Source organism: Hemicordylus capensis, chromosome 1 (assembly GCF_027244095.1).
Source record: "Hemicordylus capensis ecotype Gifberg chromosome 1, rHemCap1.1.pri, whole genome shotgun sequence".
Classification (NCBI taxonomy): Eukaryota; Metazoa; Chordata; class Lepidosauria; order Squamata; family Cordylidae; genus Hemicordylus; species Hemicordylus capensis.
In genome coordinates, this window is record NC_069657.1 from 211,615,257 (window position 1) to 211,632,155 (window position 16,899).

Consider the following 16,899-nt stretch of genomic DNA (forward strand, 5'->3'; position numbering starts at 1 on the left):
GGGCTCCTTTCCAAGATGGCATTGCTGTGGACACAGAGGAATCTCCTCCTAATTGCTCAACAGGTTTCTCCCTGCCTGCCTGCCTTCTCCTCTGCTCTGTTCTTTCATTGCTTTATTTCCCCAGCAATGTCTTGAAAAGCTGCTGAATGAATTCCTCTGCTAGGCGAGTGCTTTGAAAGAGATGATTTATTTTGAAATGATAATTAGATACCGCTCCTCTTAGGGGGCTGCTGATATGCATTGACTGACATCTTTCTGCTTTGTTTCAGAAACCATCTGAAAGTGGAAAGCTAAAGATGGAACTGGGCTCTACAAACAGAGCCAGGCTAACGACCATGACATTTCCTCAAAACTTTAATTCTATATGACCCCTGCTGGCTTGAAAGTGGTACTGCTCAGTTTAAGAAATGCAAATTAGGGATGTGCACGGAACCGATTCAAAGAACCGGCGGTTTCGCCAGTTTGAAGGTGCCGGGGGTCTCCCTTTAAGAGCAGGGGGAGGTGCACTTACCCCTCCCACCGCTTTTCCCTGCCTTCGAACCACCCTGCTGCGGTTCTGTGCACATCCCTAATGCAAATACATTTGGATTATTGGTGGGGGAGTGGGGGGAGCTAAACTTAAATTTCTGTTTTGGCAATATTTTGAGGGTTTTTGAGGGTTTCAGGAAATCTTTCTTTGCAGCCCACAATTAAACTGGCAGGCCACAATACGTTACTGGCATCTGCTTAGCATGCAGAAGCTGGTGGCCCCAGGTTCAATCCCCAAATTCAATCCAGTAGCACTGAGAAAAATTCTTGCCTGAAGCCCTGGAGAGCTGCTACCAGTCAGAGTAGACAATACTGAGCTAGATGGGCCAATGGTCTGACTCAGTAGACAGCTGCTTCCCATGTTGTGATGTTCCACAAGGTGTGCAGACCTGTGTTATAATATCAACAGGTGATTTTTCCGTTTCTAGGCTTTTTGAGTGTATGGCTGTAAAGTTTCAAGATGTACTGTATATGTTATCCATATCCAAGCATTAGATTACCCCACACACATTTCAGGAGACTGCAATATAAAAGTTAGTGGGTGATAGGAAGAAAGCTGAAAGTGAAATTTCCAGTAGACACTTGTTGGTATACGGATATGACCAATATTTATATACCTTTTCAACAAAAGTTCCCAGAGCAGTTTACATAGATATAAATAAAATGGCTCCCTGTCCCCAAAGGGCTCACAATCGAAAAAAGAAATGTAAGATAGACCCCAGCAACAGCCACTGGAGCGATGCTGTGCTTGGGATAGATAGGGCCAGTTGTTCTTCCCCTGCCAAATAGATGGGAACCACCCCTTCAAAAAGGTGTCTCTTTTGTGATCAGCTAAAGACCCTTTCTGGCATCAGGCTGCTACTTCATATACATGGCAGGCTCTTGTGAGGACTCTACCTGGCAAGTCTGAATCTGTTTCCTTCTTGCTCTCAGGTGCTGGCAAAAGAGATGCTTATAAAGAGAAATACTGCATTATGGATGAGCAAGGACTTGTGTGTGTTGCAGCAGCTGGCAGAAAAGCTGCCTCCGTATAGGGTTGCCAAGCATGACTGAAGTTATTCCTGGGCGCTTTCCAGACTAGACCCTACAACGGGGTCAGGACGAATCTCGGCAGTGTGCTTCCACACTTCCTGCGTCGTGGCACCGCATTCCCTACGCGGACAGCAGGGTGCCATTCACCTTTCCAATGCCTTGTTGCGAATTTAATAGCTGTGATGTAGAGCAAGGACGCCGTACATCCAGTGTGAAAAAGTTGCTGTTTTTTCGGGTTGCTAGTTGCTGCAAAACTGCTCCCCCTGCTGTTTATTGCCGGATGCGACTTGCTCGAACGGAGGCATTTTGCTGCTAGCGAGCAGCTAGTCTGGAAAGCGCCCTGGAGATGTTTTTTCTTCCCAATATCCTGCTCTCTCCCCCCCACACACAATATTTTTCACAATATCAAGCCATTACCATCTCCAGATTGCTTTCATGTCACCTGGAGTTTGATGCTGACTCTTGAAGGATTGGCAACCCTAGCTACATAGAAGGCTGCATATATAGCTGCATGTATAGCTGCTCCCCAGAGGCCTTCGGTTGTTTTACCACATTTCTATCCCAGCTTTCTTTCATGGAACTCAAGGCAGCATACAGAGCGCATACGCAAGTAGTCTCCCATCCAAACACTGACCATACTCAGTCCTGTTTAGCTTAAGCATGGCTACTGCCTCATGTGCCCTCAGACCACTACCTGTGTTATGCTCCTGTCAAGATGGGCAGAAAGATAGGTTTGGGTAGAAAGTTGTATGCTTTTGCAGGGGTAGTGGGCAGTTCAAGCCATCTATGCCTTTTAAGCCCAATGTGAAGCAAGTGGCCAAATGTTCAAAGAGGACGATTGATCTCCAGATAATTGATGCACATAAGCCTGACTGAGTGAATTGACTTATTTTGTACCTTACAGTCTCAGTTACGAATCATGATCATAGCACACTATCAATTTGCCATATGATAATAGTTCAGTTCAAGGTTTATTACAGTCTATGACCAGCACAACAAGGCAATAGAATAGAACATATAACACACTTATAAAAAACATAATACCACTTATATCACAATACCCTAGGATAGTGATAATAGAATACATTTAATTCCCTCCCTTTGCGCTAAGTGAAGGATTATTTCTAGACAGAGATGATACAGCATTCTGTAGTTGTGATTACATATATTTTATGTTTTCCCTGAAACACAGCATCATACCACCTGGTGAGAATTGTTTAAAACACAAATGTTGTTTGCCAGAGTCTGGCTTTAAAGAACATTCCTGTGCATTTATTTGAGAAGTATGCTTCCATGTAAAATGATGTGCAAACTTACTAAAGGAACCTGGCAACAATATTTTTTGTTGAGTCTCAACATTAAGAGAAATGCCAAATTTAATCAGCAAAATACCCACAGCTTAGGCCCTGGGTATTTAACAGAACGTCTTCTTCGCTGGGAGCCCCATCGCCCATTGAGATCATCCAGAGAGGTTCATCTGCAGTTGCCACCAGCTTGTCTGGTGGTTACACAGGGAAAGGCCTTCTCTGTTGCCAGCCTTGTTATGCCCCTGATGCACATTGTGACAAAAAAACCCAACTTCAAGTATACGCAGATAGGATCTGAGCTGTCAGTGACTGACCAGGAGAGAAATCTTGGGGTTGTGGTGGACAGCTCATTGAAAGTGTCGACTCAATGTGTGGCAGCTGTGAAAAAGGCCCATTCCATGCTAGGGATCATTAGGAAGGGGTTTGAAAATCCCCTGCTAACCCCTGCTAACTTGGCAAAGAGGCACTTTTTAATATGGTGATTCTCTTTATTTAGCAGGGGGAGAGTAACTGGCCCTATCCACCCCCAGCACAGTACCTCCAGTGACTGTTGCTGGTGTCTCTCTTATGTTTCTTTTTTAGATTGTGAGCCCTTTGGGGACAGGGATCCATCTTATTTATTTATTTGTTATTTCTCTGTGTAAACTGCCCTGAGCCATTTTTGGAAGGGCAGTATATTACTTGAATAAATAAATAATAAATAATAAATAACAAATAAAACTGCTAATATTATAATGCCCTTATACAAAACTATGGTGCGGCCACACCTGGAGTACTGCATACAATTCTGGTCACCACATTTTAAAAAGGGCATTGTAGAACTAGAAAAGGTGCAGAAAAGGGCAACCAAGTTGATCAGGGGCCTAGAGCACCTTCCTTATGAGGCCTGGCTACAACCCCTGGAGTTATTTAGTTTAGAAAAAAGACGACTGTGGGGAGACATGATAGAGGTCTATAAAATCATGCATGGTGTCGAGAAAGTGGATAGAGAGAAATTCTTCTCCCTCTCACATAACAGTAGAACCAGGCGTCATCCCATGAAATTGATTGCCGGGAAATTTAGGACCAGCAAATGGAAGTATTTTTTCATACAATGCATAATCAACTTGTGGAATTCTCTGACACAGGATATGGTGACAGCCAACAACCTGGAAGGCTTTAAGAGGGGTTTGTATAACTTCATGGAGGAGAGGTCTATCAACAGCTACTAATCAGAGGGCTATAGGCCACCTCCAGCCTCAAAGGCAGGATGCTTCTGAGTACCAGTTGCAGGGAAGTAACAGCAGGAGAGAGGGCATGCCCTCAACTCCTGCCTGTAGGCTTCCAGCAGCATCTGGTGGGCCACTGTGTGAAACAGGATGCTGGACTAGATGGGCCTTGGGCCTGATCCAGCAGGGCTGTTCTTAAATAAAATTTGGAAACCATAAACATTAAATTTGGGAACAACTTTTTAATTGGATGCCTGATAACAATTGTTCTCTGGGAAGTTCACAGTTAAAAAAAACAACACACCCCAACAAATGGGACCACATGCAAATAACGTCTGATATTTTATACTGATAGGTACAGTAGTTGGTAGTTGATATTTCCAATTCTTGTCTGAACATCAATGCTTTCTTTAACCATATAATATACCAAATCTTAATCAGGCTGAACCTGTCATGATCCAGACCTCAAGCAGCAAATGTGGTACCAGCTAGGAAGGAGATGTGCCAGGAAGCTTGCAAGACTGGAATCCAGTGGCTCATGTTGCAGAAGAGCCAGATATGGCCCCCAACATGAGAAAATCCAGAAACCAGTTCTGCAACATTCAGCACAGTTTTTAGGCACACACAACTTGTTCCAGCAAGTTCTGAAGCCAGGCGTAACCTTTATAGGCTGGCCTCCAACACATCAAAAGATCTGGGCTACCCCCTCTGCCAGCTGGAAGCTCCTAAGCTAGAATCCCACCCCGCAAAAGATCACCAGCAGCAATGCTCTCAGGAGTTAACACAACAGCAACAGATGGAAGAAGATGTCCCCTTTAAGGATCCCTGCTCTTCTAAGAGGAGATGGAAGCTGGGACAGGCAACTGGGCTGGGCTGGATATCAAGGTTCAGCCTGGATTCAGAACCTGTAGGAACAATCTTTGGCTGCCCTTGCACATAACGCCAAACCGTGCGGAGAAGAGAGCTGGTCTTGTGCTTGCAAGCATGACTTATCCCCTTAGCTAAGCAGGGTCTGGGAGACTAGAAGTGTGAGCGCTGTAAGAGATTCCCCTTAGGGGATGGAGCTGCTTTGGGAAGACAATACTGTTGGAGATGAACTTCCAGTGCATCGACCTTTTGCACCAACTGTCCTAATGACCACTAGGGGCATTGGGAGTAGAGACAGTGAGTCAGACTCTCCCTATCTGTCCCTACTCTATGACCCCTCAACTGACTCTGCAGCACTTCCTGTGCTGAGACACAATCCTTCCTTTCCTCCTAGAGAGCAGATGGAAACATATCTCTCTCTCTCCTTACCTATCCACTATGTAGTCCTTTAGATTAGAGATAGGTCTTTCCTATCTAAGTGTATTTAACCAATAAATATTTAGTATTTAGTCACACAAGGATCTCCATGTGTTTTCTCTAAATAGCTGCAATATCCAAACCATCCTCTGCTACCTACTCTGTAACTGGAGTGTGTGCTCATTCCTTAGTGCTCTGCTGTTTTACCTATTGTGGGTAAAAAATCAACAACCTCTAACAAATACTGAGCTAGATAGACCAATGGTCTGACTCAGTATGTTCCTATGTTCCTATGTACCGCAAGCTGATGAACCTGAGGTTAACTCTTGAACCCAGGAATCGCCCCACAGACAATCTCCCAACTTGAGTAGGACAACCTCTGGTTTCAGGGCAGAGGAGCCCCACCCTCTTCATGGTCTGCAGAGGCCGCATCCCAGCAAGCTCTGTAGCGCTTGCGTCACCAGAGTGCAGGCAAGTTAGTAGCACGTCAGCAGGGCAGCAGCCAATGGCCACAATCTTCAAGGGGGCATGCCCAGCACAACTGTGCCTTTTCAGCAGGCACCACCTGCCCTTGGGCATGTGAACCCTTTTCTTCACAACATTTGCGCCACCACCCTTGCAAGAGCCACGTGGCCAAACAGTAGCACACAAGCATGATTGCTGGTAACGGAGGGATGGAAGGGGCACTACTTTTTCTGTTAGGGAAGGGATCATGATGACTTCTTAGGAGGGAATATGTATATGAGAGTGGGCAAAGGATCCCTGGGTCTGGTCCACTGTGACAAAGATTGCTCTTGTGATGGCAGTCCCAGTCAAAGCAGTCCAGGAAGCTGCAACACACTCCTGCCCCCATGTCGGCTTGTTGGCCAGGGATTATCCCTCTCATGAGAGGGCTAGTCCACTGGGGAGGACCAGAGGCTCCATTTGTTTTGGTTCTCCATCAGACTGTGCCCTCATGAGTTAGGCAATCCAACTATAGGGGCTCCCATTGATGTGGGCCCTCCGATACTCCTTGCCTTCCTCTCTACACTCAACCCCTACAGATTCCCAAAGAGTCCGTGCCACTTCATGTGTCCTGTTGTTCCCCTATGGACTCAGTCTGGCAAGATCAGGGATGGCTCCTAATACACATTCAAAATTCCCTGACTGGGAATTGCCGCATATGCAGATCTGCCACCACGGGAAATTGCAGGTGAGGGAAGCCCCTGTTTTCAGCAATCCCTGGCAAGCCAGGTGGACATTCTGGGCAAGAATCAACATCCATCCTTGCCAAGGGACTACCAGACTGCCAGAGTGTGCGCTTTCACTCCTGTCGTCCACCAGTTGCTGTGACCTGGAAAGGTGTTGGTGTGGTACCCTTGCCCAGGGTTTGTGTGGATCTAGCAATGGGGCTGGGTGGTGAAAGCCCTCTGGCCTGCATGCATCTCTCTATGGCCTGCCATTCTCATGAGAGCGCGGTCCTTGGGATAAGAGACACCACCACACGTTATTAGCAGTACAGCCCAGTGTACCCCAAGATAGTTCTTCTCATGAGTAATGCCAGAGACTACATGCTTTGCACCCAAGGGGAAGGGGCTGGGCTATCCTTCCCCTACCAATTTGTACAAAAAACAGAGCAGAGCCACTCAAGAATTCCAGGGGCTGCCTTTCAACCCAGTCCCTGGGTATTTTCTCCGCCCCCAGAATGTGTTATCTTTGCTAGGAAAGCATTGGATTACCTGGTGCCACTGGGACTCCATGTGATTGTCCATCTTGCCATCCCATCCCCTTTTTCTGCAGATTGCCAAAGAGGGGAGCATGGGACACAGTATAAAACAGGCATCTCCCAGTTGGGCTTTCCCCTTTTACATGCTTTGAAGCTTTTGACGCTGTGACGCCATGTTCCTGTTGCCGGGCAACGGCTGCAGGAGGAGCGCAGAAACAGCGGTGGGCGGGGGGGGGGAGTGCTCAGAGAGATGGCCAGCAAGAAACGCAGCAGGCATAGAGTTGGTGCATTTCTGGGCTGGTCTGAGCCATGCTCTCTATGGTTTTCGCAGCAGTCACAGCACAAAACCCAAGTTACAATGGTGACAGAATTCAGGTGAAAACAATGCTACCTTCAAAGTGCAGGTTGGAGCAGCGAAACTCACTACAAACCAAAGGTTCAGATTATGGTTTCAGCTCAAAAACCTTGGGTTGCTTTTGTGAATAAACCATGGTTTCATGCACTCAGATACCCACAAAATGGAACCTCTGCCCCTTCACCTCCACTTTGGTGTTAGGTGCGAAGGCGGCCTATGTATGCCTAGGAACTGTCTTGGGTGCTGCAGAGCTGGTTTCTGAATTCGCTTGTGTTTCTTGCTGCATAATTGCTCTTTCATTTCTAGTTTAGTCTTAGACACCATCAGCTCTCTACTGGTAAGGGGATGAGGAATCTGGTGTGCGGCAGCTTCCCTACACCTCTGCTGGCCTCCCCTAGAGCAACCTGGGCTGCTGACGGCCCAGCTCAGGCCTCTGTGCATGCGCAAGGGCCATTTGCATGACCTCTGGGAGAGGCCGGCAGGAGTGGGGGAAGCTACCACCCTCTGTTGGCCCGCCACAGTGATGGTGGCGGATGAAAGTTGTGAGTAGTAAATTACTCCCCTCTCTCCCATTCTGCCTTTAGGGAACTCCCCTGCCCCCCTTCTTATCAGATTCCCCTTTACCAGTAGAGATCCAAACCAGCTCAGTTTGAACCAGGCCCAGTTCAATTCGACCCCAAACCCATAAAGCCCAACTCGAACTGAGCCAGCTTGCACACCCCTAATCCAGTGGTGACCATTTATGGACTAACTCAATTAAATCCTTCCATGGATCTGAATCTGCTAGGGTCATTCTTTAATGTCTGGTTTAATCTGCATTCCCAGTTGCCGGCTCTAGTCATTCTTGCAATTTCATCCCAATTATTCACTAATTTCAGAAAAATTTGGGTCACTGTGTGTTTTAATGCCCTCGGGAGACAGATTAGAAGTATATAGGACAGCCTATAACTTGTGAGATGACTCTGAGAACTTCTTTCAGAAAGGCATCAGTCCTAGACTATGGCCACCATATGTAGAGCCAATAACCCATACAGATTCCTGCTTGCCTTCTTGAAAGGCTGATTGTGATGCCAATAGCAGCCAGAGAGAGGGAGGAGCTTCTCCCTCAACTCCAGTTGCAAAGCAACCACACTGTGGTGCCAGCGTTCAGAGGTGATTCTGGCACTGTGGAACCGCAAGTCCAGGTGGCAGGCCTCACTACAAATCAAAGGTACAAATAACTGTCCAGGGAGGGAAACAGTGAGTCCATTTTCTTTCTTAACTACAGTTGCCCGCATTTGGATGTTCAAAAATTGAAACCAGAGGGCCCCCTTCACCTCCAATTTCATGTTAAGCGCAAGCAAGGCTTGACTCGAGAATCACTTGTTTGGGAAAGCAAATGAATGGCAAAGCACATTATTAGGCCCGAGAGGATTTTGCTATATATTAAATACTTATAGATGTAAGGCAATTAATGTTGTTAGTTTATTGACCTTAGTAAGGAAGCTGAAGCTGAAGGAAGCACAATTTTTTTTTGGATGACCAGTGGAGGACAAGGCTTGCTGAATGTCAGAGGATCTGCTTTGCTTTGCATTTTGTTTCACAAAAGGTTCTGAAAGTGTCAATGATTGTTTGCATGACATTTTCAAACTTATTCAGCAAATGGGTCAGATTCCTCGTAGAACATAGTAAGGCTGGTCTCATGAGTAGCCGAGGGCAGCCCAGTCTAGGTTAGGCTGCTCATGTGCAGCACCAGGATCGAGGTGCATCTCAGCGCTGCTGCGGCACCTAACCCACCCAACCTGCCTTTCTGACCCAGCCTTTTAGCCGGGGTAAAGAGTGTGAGTGCACCCTTAACCCGGCAGTCGGGATCTTGTGTTTGCTCTGGCCGAATGATGGGGGAATTCCCCAATGCACTGTGCTCATTGCACAGTGCACTGTGGGATTCCCGGAGGCTAGGACGCCTTGTCCTGGCTTCCAGAAAGCCACAAGGCTCCCAGGAGAGCTGCTCATGTGCATGGCCAAGCCACGTGGTCAGGAGGCATTGGGGAGGGCAAGGAGAACATCTGTGTCCAGCGGGCAGCCTCATGAGAGGTGCCACCAGCCTTACCGGGTCTGGCTGAGCTGCAGCAGAAGCGAGGGGAGCCATGACAGAGCGAGGCGGCCGGGGGAGGGCCTGCACCAGCGGCCACCCGCCCAGGGAGTTCAGAGCGCTGGAGGCCTCCGACAAGCAGCTGCCTGGGCTGGGCATGGAGGAGGCGCCACCCAATGATGTCAGAGAAGCATCACAGGTAGAAGTGTGGGGCTGGATGAGGGAGCAGGGAATCAGCCAGGGAAGGGGTTAATAAAGGAAGGCGGGGGTCGGAAGGGCGGGGGCAGGGGGGCTGCTTGACTTGCCAACAACTGTTTAAGGTGCGACCTGCCTGTGGTGAGGAGGCAAGCTGGGAGAGCGGAGGACTCAGCGGAAACGTGAGAGTCAGCTGCCATGACCCCACACAGCCCGGAGGAGAAGGAATAGGGTGAGAGTGAACCCCCGCCCCTCTGAACTCTGAGGCCTTGCTGCAAGGGAGCCCATCGTGCCAGAACCCGTCGTGACAATCTGGGGGGAAAGTTCAGCGCAGTCTCCCCTGCCCAGCCCACCTCCTGTCATGTGAATAGAATAATTTTTATTGCTTGAAAGGTATATGATAATGTATTCCCCTCTTCTATACGTAACAACTGGAGAGCAATACATGTAGAAAGATTTGCAATAAGTATAATATGCCTTTTGAATGAACAGCATTTCCTAAAATATGTTCAGATTTATTGTTAGGTGTTACATTGGATTCTCCTTTAATTTATGAATATGAAATTCAGGGTTGGTATTGATGAAACATGCAATGCAGAGGCTTTTTCACATAAAATAATATTTCCATCCCTGATGTAACCTTTCACATTGGTATATTAAAGTAAAGTGAAGTGGCGCCCACAGAACCCTGTGGTTGTCTTTGGTAGAATACAGGAGGGATTTACCATTACCTCCTCCCACACAGTATGAGATGATGCCTTTCAGCTTCTTCCTATATTGCTGCTGTCCGATATAGATGTTTCCCATAGTCTGGTAAGGGATTTGAACCAGCAACCTTGTGCTTGTTAGTCAAGCATTTCCCCGCTCATATATTAGCTTTTACCTAATAAGTAACCCCAGCACAGCATCCCTTCAGTGGCTGTTACTGGTGTTTACGTTTTGTTTCCTTTTTAGATTGTGAACCCTTTGGAGACAGGGAGCCATCTTTATATATTTATTTTTATGTATCTATGTAAACTGCTTAGGGAACTTTTGTTGAAAAGCAGTATATCAATATTCATAGTAGTAGTAGTAGTAGTAGTAGTAGAAAAAATTACCCAAACATTTTAAAACACAAAAGCATTCATTATGCCGTAATGCTGAGATAAGAAGAAGAATGTTAAGGCTGCAATCCAATGTATGCATGCTTACTCTGGGAGTAACCCTTACTGAACACAGTGGAACTTACTTCCAAGTAAACATGCAGAGGATCAGGCTGCAGGGCTGCAATTGGTTACACTCTTACTAGAGAGTAAGTCTTATTGAAAGCAGTGGCACTTACAGCCCAATCGTAAGCATATTTACTTAGAAGTAAGTTTCCCTTACTTCTGCTTAGGGTATCCCAAGCTCTTAAAGATGAGATTTAAAAAATGGGCATAACCTAGCCCAAGTTCAGCATATTTATTATTAATCTGCTTATTTTAGCTGCTTGTTCCCTGCTATTCTTCTGTGAAACTCATTGTGTCTGTAAGATCAGACACTAGAACTGCATAAAGTGCCTTCAGTGCATTCTTTGATGGTGCTGATTTCAGCCTAGTCGAGTTCAAGTGGAGAGAATGAATCATGTGTTTAGCTGTTCCATTGAAATGAGGTCAATTTAAAGTGCTTAACCTAGGGAAGGTAATTCTATTTAACTTGAAGAGATGCTGAGGCTCTCCAGCTGTTGCTGGACTACAGCTCCCATCATCCCAAGCTGCAATAAACTGGAGATGATGGAAGTTGTAGTCCAACAACAATTTGAGATCCTCAGCTTGGCCACTCTTAATAATAATTTATTAATAGTAATTAGTAATGAAATAATAATATGCTTTATTTGTTAACCACCCCATAAATAATTATTCTCTGGGTGGCTCACAACACAACATTAAAACATGAGATAAAACACACACAACAGATCAAATCATAACAGACCAAAAGAGAGGGGTGGGGAGAAAATACAAAATATAATACAGAACAATTTAAAAGACATTTTTAAAAAATCTGTTAAAATCAGAACAAAATGTTAAAATTTTAAATGCCTGAGTGAAACAAAAAGGTCTTCAACTGGCAACTAAAAGAACAAAGTGATGAAGTCAAGCAAACCTCACTGGGGAGGCTATTCCATTAATGGGGTGCAATCACCAAAAATGCCCTCTACCTAGTAGCCACAGGTTTCACCTTGTTGAGAGCTCCAAGAGAATTAAAAGGGTTGCACTCCCCCTGTCTCTCTCTCTGCACAAGTCATCCCACAGAGCAACCAAAGCAGTTTCTGTTCCAAAGCCAGGCCTGAAGCCTGATTGAAAAGGATCCGGATAGTTCGTTTCCTCCAATAGTGTCTGAAGCTGGTCAGCCACTACATGCTCATGCACCTTGTCCAGGAAGAGAATATTGGCCACAGGCCTATAGTTGTTTACATCCTCTAGGTCTGGGTTTCTTTAGGAGTGGTCAAATAATAGCTTCCTTTAATAGAGCTGGGTCCACTCAATCTCTCAATGAGGTATTTAGAACCTGCTGGACCCAGCTAAAAAGGACGATATAGTTATGCCTACTGTGGGAAACAGACTGTTTGTGTGTGGGGGGGGGGGGTGTATACACAGAGACATAGTTAAACACAAATGTGATTGGGTCTGGTTCCCCACACATATCTACATAAGTGGTTAAAGATGAATGCACACCCTTGTATCATTTCCATTCTTTACATCAAGGCCTTGTATCATTTCCATTCTTTACGTCAGGGCCTTGTATCATTTCCATTCTTTACGTCAGGGCCACACAACTTTGGCCCTCCTGCCAGTGTTGGTCTACAACTCCCATCAGCCCTGACTATTGGCCTCTGTGGCTGGAGATGATAGGAGTTGTAGTCCAAAATGAGCTGGAGGGCTGAAGATGTGCAGCCCTGCTTTGCATGTTGAAGGCAGCAAGGGGTTTCCAGGAGCCATCATAAGATGCAGTGCTTCCACCTCGGCCATGATGAGAAGTCTCTGCTGTCTCTATGAAGCCTGCCAACTATTCTGGTCAACCACATGGTAATGCAGGCTACCATTTTGTTTGCCCTTGTATAATTTCATTAGCAGTTCTGTTAGCTCTTATCTCCTAAACAAGAAGGGACTGTATGAGCAATGCCAGAGGATGGAGGGCAAGAGGGAAAGTAGCTCCCCCACCAAACACACACCTTCCCCAAGGATCACCTGTAGTTGTGAGAGCAAGATAATCCTGCTGTCTTAAGTATGCTTATTTCAAAATAAATAACCTTGCCGGAGCCAGCCCTGAGGGCCTGGTTTCATTTTCAGCAGTCACCTGCTTTCCCCAGCTATAGGATCTTCCATCCCACCACAGGAATCCCAGGAATGACTCAAATTACAGTCTGATTGCCACCAGGATGCAGTGCAGAGGCATGTTGCTGAAAGATTAAAACAGACACCCCATACTTTCACTGACACTTCTCTGTCAGGTGTATGGGGGAGGTATCGCATAAATGACATAATATGAAACCCGGCACAGGGAAAGCTGCTTCAAGGGCAGAGGCTGGCCCTCCAGCCTGTTGGAGATGAACTTCCAGTGCATTGACCTTTTGCACCAACTGTCCTAATGACCACTAGGGGCACTGGGAGTAGAGACAGTGAGTCAGGCTCTCCCTATTTGTCCCCTACTGTATGACCCCTGAACTGACTCTGCAGCACTTCCTGTGCTGAGTCACAATCCTTCCTTTCCTCCTAGAGAGCAGATGGAAACATCTCTCTCTCTCACTCTCTCCTTACCTATCCACATAGTAGTCCTTTAGATTAGAGATAGGTCTTTCCTATCTAAGTGTATTTAACCATTAAATATTTAGTGTTTAGTCATACAAGGATCTCCATGTGTTTTCTCTAAATAGCTGCAATATCCATCCTCTGCTACCTACTCTGTAACTGGAGTGTGTGCTCATTCCTTAGTGCTCTGCTATTTTACCTATTGTGGGCAAAAATCAACAACCTCTAACACAGCCAGCTTCTGTTTGAAATCCTGAAAAATCTACAGGATTTTGAATGACTAATTCACAGTGATACCGCTGAGTTCTTTCGCTGACTGTTGAAGATTTGTACCTCATAAACAGTATATGACATTCTCTTGTGTCAAGTCAAATCATGCCTTTTGAATGATTTTCTTGTCAGGTATTCATTAAAGTGGGTTTTACATCAAACTGATTGTCAGTAATACAATGAAAACATCTCCTGCCGATTGCCGATCTCTAGATTTCGTGGCAATTGTGTTGCGTGAAATCTAATGGCGCAAGAAGCTGAACGTCTTGTAACAGCGGGTGACTAGGATAAGATCACACTGCATTGTGCTTTGACAATTAAGCAGATCCTGTTTGGCACCAGCATCAACCTTTTAAGAGGAAAGGCTACAGCATAGTGGTGAAGCATAGAGGAGGCTCTGCATTCAGTCCCTTCCATTTTGAGTTAAAGGATCTGAGGTAACAAATACATAACAAATGATTCTCTGGGTGGCTCACAACAAGTAGTAGGATGGGAAATACTTGTGCTTGAGGTATTTTCTTTCTCAGATCAGTTTATAATAATCACACAAATAGCATGAGAAAGGCTCCAAGCTGATTCGTGCCTCTTGTGTGAAAATGCCAGTTTATCTGATTTTGAGAGCTAAAACAAGATCACCACAAGGATTTGTGTGCGTGAACTCATCAAAAAGTGCACTACAATACCACATCTTGTCAATAGGTGGCATTTGCGAACAACATACTGTATCTAGTTTGGATTTCACTACTTTTACAAATCTACTATGAATATTTATATACCGTATGTCAACAAAGTTATCAAAGAGGCTTACATAGAAAAACTAATAATAGACAAACAAGATGGTTACCTGTCCCCAAACGGCTCACAATCGAAAAAAGAAACTCTAGGTAAACCAGTAACAACCACTGGAGGCATGCTGTACTGGGGACAAATTGGGCCAGTTGCTCTCTCCCTGCTAAATATAAGAGAATCGGCATTTTAAAAGGTGCCTCTTTGCACAGTTAGCAGGGGTAGCTGGGGGCCAAACTAGCAGTGGGAATTCCTTCTGTTGAACTTCCAATGCTGGGAAAGTCCAGCATCCTGTTTCATACAGTGGCCCACCAGATGCCACTGGAAAGCCCACAGGCAGGAGTTGAGGACATGCCCTCTTTCCTGCTGTTATTCCCCTGCAACTGGTACTCGGAGGCAGCCTGCCTCTGAGGCTGGAAGTGGCCTATAGCCCTCCGATTAGTAGCCAATGATAGACCTCTCCTCCATAAAGTTATCCAAACCCCTCTTCTGAAAGCCATCCAGGTTATTGGCTGTCACCACATCTTGTGGCAGAGAATTCACAAGTTAATTATGCATTGTGTGAAAAAGTACTTCTGTTTGTTGGTCCTACATTTCTTGACATTTGAGCAACTTGTAGCAGCTGTTCAGCCAGTAAGACCAAAAGAGGAAGTTGCAGGCAGGGGAGAAGGGGCTGGTGGAAGCTCCCTGCTCTAGAGGATTCCCTGGCTGCTGGTAAGTCTCATCTTTTACTAGCTTGTTTAGTGAGTGAGATGCAATCCCTGCTTTCTCCCTTCTTTCTGCCTTTTGCGCCTGCCTTTTGTCCTTTCTTTTCTTCTTTCTTTCTCCCTGCTTTTTGCGCTAGCTTTTTTACTTTCTGCCCTCTCCCCCCTTTCCAAAAAACCTTTCTGCTTTCTAATTTTGCTCCTGCTTTTATGCTTCCCCCCTCCTTTCTGTTTTCCTCCATGCTGGCAGGCTTGGGGAGGCTCCTGCCTTGGAGAACAGGTTCTTTCCTGGACGCCCCCCGCTGCAATGCCCACCCGGAGGTTTTACAGACACGGCTCCCCTCACCCCGATTCCTGAATCCAGTCCTGATTGGAGTGTGCCAGTCCACATATTCACTGGATTTAATCCGACCTCTCTGCAGGCTACCAGGGACCAGGACAGACAAGACTTTGATTCTCCCTGAATGAAGGCTGCAAATTCTGACTTATCCTGAGTTATGTCCAGGGTAAAAATTGTTGGAAAGTTAAAGGACTTTGCGCTGTCTCTTGCCTCAGACAGTGGAGGACAGACTACTAAGTCAGAGGGCTAGAGGGTCAAGATATTTGTCATCCCTTCTCCACTGCTCTGATGCTATCCCTTTTGAAATGTAGATTGCTAATCTCAGGGGATTCAACTTCCTTCCTCCTTCTCTCCCTCTTGCTATCTGGCTGCCTACCTTGCAACATGGCAAGGTTCTCTCCCTGCACCATTTGCGCAGAGAGGATGCAGAATCCAACTGCATCCACTTAGATAGATAGATTAGAGATCCTAAATCCTCACTTTCCTATCTAGAATGGAGTTCCTTAATAAATGCCTTTTATATTGATTTGAAACTATGAATTGGCTCCAAGTTACTTTACTCTCAGCACATACGCATGCTTAACTAAATCCGCTGTGTTGTGCCTCTGTGCACTCTGCTATATTGAGAAAGAGATTCTCTCACCACAAGAGAATTTCCAACAAAAATATCCTCTATTTCTAGCAGCTTTTGAAAAAAAACTCCGGGGCTTCTGGTTTCTCCAAAGCTGTTGATGGAGGTGCTGATGGCTATGCGAATGGTCCATCGAATCCCTCAAATTAAAATGCCTCGAATTGGCTGCAAAGCAGATTCGCTCTTCAGATACCCCCGAGGCATAGAGCCATGTGTGAAAAATCTCCAGCCACAACTGGCTGCCGTGTAGGTGGTGCACCAACTTCCAGCACTGCGTTGTGCGGTATGTGAGTCAGTATTAGTTGGTTGGTTGTCCACAAAACTGCGAGCAAATGTCGGTGCTGAAATGTGCAGCCCCCCTGACCAGTTCAAAGTGTGAGCACCCTCCGAGACTTTCTTTCAGCTATAATAGTAGCAGTGCAGAGCAGGCCTCTTTTACTAATACAAGTTTTTATTGCTTACAGCTCTCTGGGAAAGCCCGGTGTGTAAAAACAGACTGATTTTGAAAGTATTCTAAGTGAGTCTCTCCTTTGCTAAAGGATTTCAAACAGAAGATGGGCAGCCATCTGTCAAGGATGGTGTAACAATTTACAGCTTTGAGTAGGAGTTGGACTAGAAAACCTGCAAGGTCCATCCAGACTGTTGTCTACATAATGTAGACTCCATGAGTCTACATTATGGAATTCAAAAAGAACATGGGGACCTACATTCCTTAA